The sequence below is a fragment of the Struthio camelus genome, chromosome 18 (genome assembly GCF_040807025.1).
Source record: "Struthio camelus isolate bStrCam1 chromosome 18, bStrCam1.hap1, whole genome shotgun sequence".
Classification (NCBI taxonomy): Eukaryota; Metazoa; Chordata; class Aves; order Struthioniformes; family Struthionidae; genus Struthio; species Struthio camelus.
In genome coordinates, this window is record NC_090959.1 from 13,603,610 (window position 1) to 13,612,755 (window position 9,146).

The window sequence follows — 9,146 nt, forward strand, 5'->3', positions numbered from 1 at the left end:
GAAAAATACATTTGTTGGTACATTTGGTCCAAGGCAAACGTAACTTACTAAAGTTATCATATAAAGTTGTAGAATCACTAAATTTCTGCTTGGCTTTATGAATATCCTGTTGTTTGACCACGTCTGTTTTAGTGTGGCACATAATCCCTTCCAGGGAAACACTGTGATTTGCTTTATTAAAATCTCGGCATACCTAGGGAATTTAACGTCTTTCAGATAATGTATCAAGCAAATGTGGATTTTTTTACCATTCTTTTACATTTTTTGCTAATTATGACCCTAATTTAAGATTATTGACATTGGGATTCACCCTCTAAGGCCTTAAAATTGCAGGCTCATGAAAACTGTTTGATCTCTAGGAACTGATTTCAGTTCTTGAAAGGCTAGCACACGCCATGGGGTCTCATATTTATTTTATGAGATGATTTTTTCCTAGTGAGATCAGTTAATGGAGCAGCCAGTGTGGCAAAACGTGGAATAAATTTTCAATAATATGCTGCAATACCCAGAAAAGATCTCACCTGCTATTTAGTAGTCAGTAATAGGTCATTTTAACAGCCTGCATTTTACAAACCTCTGGTTTTATAACTCCTTTGCCCTGCTATATGGCCTATATACATACAGTCATACATATCTACACATACATGCACATATATACATATATGCACTCACACACACACACACACACATATATATGGTTTCCTGCTTTCTTACTGAGCACTGGGGAATTAAAAGTCAACTCTACTTCCTTGAGTTGCTGAAAGATTGCTTTCAGGTGCTATAGGAGTTCTTCCCAGGGTTTACTGTAAATCAAGATAGCATCCACACAGGCCACTGCATACCCCAAAAGTTTGCCTAGCAGCAGGCTAGTTACTTGAAAGACACTAAGGAGCAACCCTCACAAACCACAGCTTTATAATAAAAAAAGCCAGTAAGCATTGAAAATTTTACTATTGACTTGGATGATTCTGCTCTAGGTGGTGCCAATATCTGACAGAAATCCGGAAAGCTGTTTTTTCCCTTGGCCCTAACATCAATTGGTACCCAAGTCATTTACACAGCTTGCTGGAATTATTTGTAAGCCTTGCTGCTTCAACGCTAAATGATCTAGCATCAAGCCAGGGCCATCAGACTGGGATCTCCAGCAGAAATTTTGCCTACTCTCCCCAGCACTCCCTTGTTTTCACCTAGGTAAGTGCAATCTTTCTCTGGAGATCACCAGAAGCTCAGGGAAATGAGCATGGGATTTTAGGGCTCCTGTTGGATGGTGGGTGCAGGAGAACTATTCCAAACAGTGCACTGCATCTATATCACACTTAAATCAGCTGGAAACCTACCACTGCTGTCACCAGCAGCATGAGGAACACCCTTTACCCAATACAGCCAAGCAGGAGACCCTGACTCTCACCCTAGGAGGAAAGCGCTCTTCATCCTGGCTGCAAGCAGAACCAAACACTGCTCTTGTCCACAACTTTCTCACTGATTTGACACTCCAAAAATGGTATTTTTCCCTCTATAAATCTTGAAAACTGCTAGAACACTCCTAGGTACATGATGCACGTGCATGTTCCGGGGGTGGGGAGGAGATGGGGGGAGTGCAGACATTCACACTGTCTAATTTTAGATGTCTAATTCAACTAAGACCTGGCCTGGTTAAATAGTTGATGGAGAGTCACCTTCTGATGATGGTTACTCAGAGACTCTAATTTAGGAGTCAACTTCTCGCTGTGAACTGTGAGGGCAGCTTAAGCGCACATGCCTAGCGTTAGGCAGTGTTTGTACACCCTGGACATGTTGAGTCGTTTGATTCTCTCGTCACTGTGGCATCATGAAATAAGCCCTTCTTATTCTGTCTCGGAAAGGCTTTATTGGCTTAGCCTTATGTCTCACTTTAACCTCTCTTTCCCATTTGTTATTTGTGAAGAGTCAGCTCTGATTAAAACCAGCCCCATCTTTTATAATTTGTGATTGCTGCTGTTTCCTCTCCATGGATTTCTTCCACAGGATTCAGAGTTTCCTCAGCACAGCGCATAGGAAGCCAGCACACAGAGCAGTCCAGAGAATGATATTTCCTTTGTAGCTTTTCTTAAGTTTTCCCTCTGTTTGATTTCCAGGGGAGAGATTTTATGTTGCGTATTTTTTAGCATTTAAAAAAATACTCAGGGACTGGATTGTTTCGTCAGAGTGCCAGGCAGCGCAGCGAAAGACTTTCTAACTCTCAGTAGTCTTGCACCACTCTTACCCATTTCATGAAAAATTTCTCATTCCTTCATTTATCCTCACCTTCACCCTCCCGGTGTGAAGTGATCATGGATGAACTGACATTCTGTTGATTCATTTCCTCTCTTGTTTCAATTGGAAAAAGTATTTCCTGACACTCTGAGCACTGGGATGCCATTTTTAAAATGATCAAAACAAAAGTGCATTTCCATCCACTCAGCTTTTTACCAGTAATTACAAAATACCAGCACACTCTCTCACTGGTTTGGGGGAGCCAAGAGTGGACTGGCTGCATCCCAAACGCTAATCCAACGATGCACTCCTCATGGCCAGCAAACTATGGGAACCCACCTCAACCTCAGAAGACAAACCAAATTAAACCGTGCTGACCAATTCATTCTTTCTAATTCACTTTACATTTTTCTGGTCTCTTAAACCAGCAGGTACATGGGCCATGGACTTGTCCGATACAGAAACAATTAAAAGTCTGCCTCTTGACTCCACGTTCACTGCACTAAAAAAAAGTCTTCTTTCCAGCCGTGGCAATCTTCCATGAGTCTAAAGAGGTAGGAGTCATACACTGGGTATAGTGTACCGGCAAGAGTTTCCTGATGCTTTGAGCAATTGCCTTTAAAATTATGCATAGGAAACCCAGGCTGTAACCCTAAGTCATGCCAAAATAATCTCCCCCTTCTAGATTTATAAAGTTTGCCCAGCTTTCTACCACTGCCACCCAGGTGGTACTTCACCCTACTACAGAAAAACACCTATAATTTTATTTCTTTGAAAAACATGTGAAAGTTTTGGCTCAAAGGCTGGGTGGGAAAAAAGTACATTTCTTCGTGGTTTATTGCCCTTAGGAAAACATACTTCAGTTATGAAGTATTCCCCCCTGAAAACTTACTTGACATTTTGTCGAGAAAATAGTAACATTTCTAAAAAGTTAGCCAAACTACTTAATATCATAGCTGTAAAGTAAAGACCTATAGAAATGTCAGTGTGTGGACGAGGCTAGTGACCCTGATTGTTTTAAAAACTCTACCTTTATGAACGTGTAGTTCTACTAAGGGATCGATCCTATGAAGATTTACCCACAGTAGCAGCAATTGCTCCACTAAGAGAAGTCATGCTTCCCAGCAGCAGCAAACTCTATTGCTGTCTTGTCAGGTGGCTATTTCATGGCCTGCACGAGGCTGAAAGATGTGAAGTGAAAAAAGGAAATTTGGCTGTCGGGGTTAAGCTCCCAAGTGGTTGTGCCGGTTCCTTGGAGGCTTGTGCAGGTGCTCATGACCCTATTTGGTGGGCAGACCTGGGTGCAGAATAGCTTTTTGCTGTTTCTTGGGAGCCTCGAAGTACTGCAGACCCTCTGTGCTCTCCCATATTGGGCTCCCAGACATGTGCCGTGAACAGCATGGCATGGGTAGGGTGATACACTTCAGTCAGGCTTCCCTTGCACTTTTAGTAAATAAGTCTAGCTTAGTTCAAGTGATTCAATTATTGACTGCAAAGTATTTGCCCAGGTGTCTCTTTGCCCGTCATCCGTCTCTTCAGCTTCAGTGAAATCCTGGCTCTGCTGAAATCAATGACAGTTTTTAGCTATTGACCTAAAGAAGATCAGAATTCTGCTCCTTATCCCTCTTTCAGTCTCAGAGCTAGGATACACCAGCAGGCATAACGCCGTCTAAACTGCCACCACTTGAGATCTGCTCCGAAAAGGGTCATCTCCCATATCTCCTGATGGGGCAGTCATTGCTGCTACCGCCAGGCACAGCTGAACTTTGCTCCTGTCCTTCAGAAGCAAGAGAGTTAAAAGCTGTATCTGAACAAATCTGAACTTCAAGAAAGTTCAGATCCATGCTGGGATGTGAACTTTATGTCTCAAGCCCATTTCTAGTTTCGCTGTAAACAATTTCAGAATGTGATTAGATTTTAGGGGAAACATGTAATAGAGCTGTAATAAGATATGATGTAATAGGTAATAATAATAATATATAGCAGCTGTTAAGTAAAGCTTTTTCTGCATTTATCCCAGAAGGATACAGGGAGTCAGCTGCAACTTCATATTTTGAAAGAGGGAATATTAAACACTAGAACTATGATGCAATGATGTTATTGTAAACGTTAACCGGAAAGCCCAAAGTGTGAGAGTTAAGACTAGCAGAAGATGCACGCAAACAGCTGCTCTGACGTAAATTCCCTCAAGTTTGGTTCTTTTTCTTTTATTTAAGTCAGAGTTAATACACTGGAATCTCATATATTACTTTCGATTGGTTCTGGGCTGCTGAGAAATGTGAGATTTTTGCTCTTTCTTTCAATGAAGGCCCAAACGAACCCATAAAGTAACCTAACGGGATTAACATGAGGTGTCTCTCCAAATGCCTGTCTGAGGCAGTGTCACTCCGCTTCAAGCCACACTCTATCCTCAGTTCATACCGTCGAGAGAAAAGAAATACAAAGTCAACAGGAGTTAGGACTGGAATGTCAACTTCAAAACGGAATTTCCTGGTGTTTTTAGGAACGTGCCATAACTTAAATGTTAACTAATATTGCTTCGTGTATTTAATCTCCATGTGTTGAAGGAAAAAGATCTTTCATGGAAAGACTAGAACAGATAAACCTATATTTAGACTTCTATAAACACCTCCTCAGGTCGCATTTCTTAAATATAGAGGCCAAGGGTTGCGCACAGAGAGTGTATGAACATAGGCACAGTTATATCTGACTTAAAAAATGAGCATTTATGTGTGCAGTGGACAGAACATTAGAAATTAAGCAGTGTATTAAAATACAACTTTTAATTGTTGGCTGTAACAAGAAATGATCCCACTGGGGGGAAGACGAAACACCTTCTTTGTGTTGTTAACCCGGCAGGAGGTGACAAGTTTCCGAGGTGAAGTTCCCAAGCAGCACCATGGTGCAGGTGGAGGGGCTGATTCTGCTGAACCACAGCTCCTCCCCACCGGCGCTTGGCAGAGAACAGGGCCAAAACCCTGCCGTTGCTGGGCTCTGCCAACCCACTTGGGACATCAACTTTGCTTCCCACGTAAGGCATTTGGCTTCTGCAGCTCAAAGCAGTGCTGTGGGTCTCGTCCTTCCCTCTGGTGAAAGGTGCAATTAGGGCCTCTTTCAGTCTCTTGGTCAGATGAGGTCCAGTCCCGGATCCCAGTTCAGCATTTGCAGCCCCAGTAAAATGGTGGGATTTTTTTTCTTTGAAACTGAAGACAGTCATAGTGTCCGTGTTAGAGAAGAGAAGCAGAACTGAGTGTCCCATTACGCTGGCTTCAAGCTGTGCTTGGGAACAACCACTACATGAGAAGCACTGCCTACTGCCTGCTCTAACTAATTCAGGCCTGATCCAAAGCTCAAAACTATCCGCATTGCCAACAAAAGCATGTTAAATAACTTACCAGAAAGTACATTAAAACAGTCTCCTGTCCTTGGTGTTATTTTGGTATTTTGCTGCCTGTGCAATGTTACCACATTGTACTTGCTTTTCAACTGTATTTTTAGCATAATAAAACTGGAAGAACAGTCGTACTTTCACCTTAGTCTCAATGTGAGAACTTGATTCATTTTAATGTTTGTAGATATCTTGAATTCAAATATGGATTTGATTTTTCTGTAGATCTTGCTCTGAAGATGAGGGGAATTTCCAAAAAAAATTGCAACCATTTTACTATCTTCTAAGACTGAAGGTCTTTGTGTCATGTTACTTTGCCTGCTTCAGTGAGAAGAAACAGGTATTGGTAAGTGTGCTGGTGAATCGAGAAGAATTTTAGAGTACTTAACTTCCAACAAAGAAGCTAGGCTGTTTTACTGATGAGATTGTTATCTGAGTTGAATGCATTTAAATGTGTATTTTACAGTCCACTGGTCAAGTCATAAAAGTACTATAAACCTTGAAAGAAAAACTGAAGGCTAATAGGTCAGAAATCAGCCACAGAACTTTATGGGTCAGGAAATAGTAGGGTTTTATTCTTTTTAAGGCACCCTGCAAGAAAAGGTGAACAGAGGTCATAAAGTGTTGCGTGCTGATGACTTTTCAGCAGAGTCACCTTACAGGGAGGAAGGAAAGTTTTGCCACAAAACCTGGGCTGTCATACAGAAGGGAACAGTGATGCTAAGTGGCAGCCTCAGCAAATGCCTGGTATCATTTTTCTAAGACACAACACTTTATTCACACTGGCTTGATAGCGTTTTGTCCTTTGAAATCTTCCCTGAAGACCACAGCTAGAGCCTGGGTGGTAGCACAGAGAATACACCGCTCCACTGCCCTTGCGTGTGCCTGGGGGGGGACTTCATAAAGATTTTACAGAGTGCTTTCCCCATCTGCACCCGAGCAGCAACATTTTCCCTTCTGTAACACAGAATGTTGTTCTTCTGCGATTGTTGTATTTATTTTACAAGTTGTGCTAGGAATGTTGTGTGGCACTCTCTTGGCCGCTCTCGCCTATGATTTACAGTAGTTATAAACATTCCAAAGTATACATGTAAGTTAAATGATACATTAATATTATAAAGTTACAATTCTGGTATAAATGTGTCATCAGTTTGAAAATTCAGTTTTTCCTTTGCCCAGCTTTGTGATTAGGCTGACTGGAATCAGCTCAGTGCAAAGGCACCACAGACGTGAATTCAGTGTGTGTGTGTCCCCAAAGTAAAACGCTGTGGAGACAAGATGAGAAGATGTTCTGCCAAGCTGAAATAGTTTGGAATATTTAACTGTTTGTGTTCATTTTTATCATATTCTTCAATAAATAGAGAGAGGGAAAAAGTAATCAAACCTTCTGCTCATGACAGGAAGACAAACTAGACTCTCAGTTATACCCTGCGAGGTCCAGCTCTTCCCAAGGATTCATACCATTCGAGTCAGTTCTGCAGCTAGCAAAAACCACAGAGCTGAACTCCCTGTTTCAAAGTGTATGTCTCCAAGGAGGGCTGTTCCAGACCCGACCGCACACGGCCACGGATCCAAGCTGGTCGGATACAAGCCAACTCCACAAGCCAATGCCTAGACATTGCTGGCCTGAGTGCAAAAATCCCCCGAGACACTTGTATAGACATGCTCCCCTTCTTCTCAACATCTATGCTGGCCTTATATCAGTGCCTTTCAGCCCTGCTGCTCACAGCAGCAATGGCGCTGTTCGTCTTTCCCTCTCCGCTGCCTCCACATGGAAAGAAGCATTTACGTCTGCTGGGAAAGCAGGAGTGACACAGGCTACGATTCTCAAAGGAGTGTGAAAACGTTCAGAGTTTAACTTGCAGTAATTCCCTGACCTTCATGTAGCAGCACTGTGAACAGACATGAGAGTGGTCCATGGAGAAGACTCTCTGTTGATATTTCCAAGCTGTGGCTTTTGCCATAGACATTGCTGGAAGCCACAGCACAGAGGACAGACAGCCTCTCCCTTTAACGCCCTTTTTATAGCCCATACTCCGAGCGCCTGCTGTCTCCAGGTGTCTTGTCATGGTAACTCCATGGGCCTCACCTTACCCTGCAGAGTTAGTAGACTCTTTCCATACGCAGGGAACCTGAAGACCCATCTGCATCCAAAAACACCACCAGCTGCACCAGGCCAGGAGGCAGCTGCTTAGGGCACCCCCCGACCTGGGCAGCTGCCCAGCCACTGGGGGATATCAGCATTCTCCCTCAGAGCAAAACACCTCCAATCCCTCCTCTCAATCTTCCATTTTTATAATCTTCTCTTTTTCTTCCCATCATCATTTTTAATTCCTACAGTTCCTCTGCATCACCCCATCATCTTCTTTTTCTCAGTGTGGTTGTCAGCCTGGCTCCCCTCTCCAGGATAAAATGCAGACATTGAACAAATCAATGGATTTCCATGTGAGACAGAGACAAGGCATCTAAGTCTCCTGCTTTTGCAGAATATCAGCTGCAGCAGCAGTGAGATACAGAGAAATCAGATGATTGTTAGCTCGAGATTACTTAGGAAATCAACATCACTAAGGGGATTAAAACCCAAAACTTAAGACTCTAAACCACTAACATACAGCAACTCAGCTGATAGGTATTCCGTAAAATCTAAGCTGGCCATGCAAATAGGAATAATCACTTCTATAATGAATGCAATGAAATAAAATGATATGAAAGAATCTATCAGAGCCAGAGGAAGTTTGTGGCATTAAGCATTTACAGAATCAGTCTCAAAGTCTACTGGGGACAGCTTTATTCTGGAGGAGATGGAGCTACTATCTTTGTTCTCTCCAACCAGCTGTGTAGCATTAGTCTGAAGAATCAAGGAATGTTTGTTTTCAGAATAAAATACATTGACTAACTGTTTAATAAAAGGAAACTCTAAGGCGACCTGATTCTTTGCGCTCATGTCACAACTCTGTTTCAGCCTGATTAAGCTGACTAGCTTCACCCGCAGGGTGGAATTTCCCAAAATACCTGAAAATGTCACCTGCCTTGTCTTAATAGTCAAATTTTCTCCACTCATTCCTCAGGAAACCTTTCTAAAAGTTCTTGCTTTGTAGGAAATTTATGAGAAAACAGCTTCATATTCAGAAGTACAGCACTTGAATAACATTCCTCCTGCCTGCTAAATCCAGTAAAGGGAGCCGGGTTAGCTATCAGATCAAACAAGCCTACCGCAGAGCAGCTTCAGTTTTCATTGTTGCAGTATGAAAATATTTTATGATGTCTCGTAACTCATGCATGAGGCTCTGATAATGGTCACGTCAGCCCCCACGTTTCACACTGCGTTTAAAAATACGGCTTGTTTATATACCACATGGACTGCAGCCTGCAATGAGATTTACATTTGAAAACACTCAGCACTGGCACGCAGTATTAAACACTGTCTTACGAAGAGCCCTCTAACATGATACAAAATTGTCTCCCTCTGTCATTGTAATTAAAGTTTTGGAATGTAACATTTTTTGCCTCTGCGTTTGGAGACAAA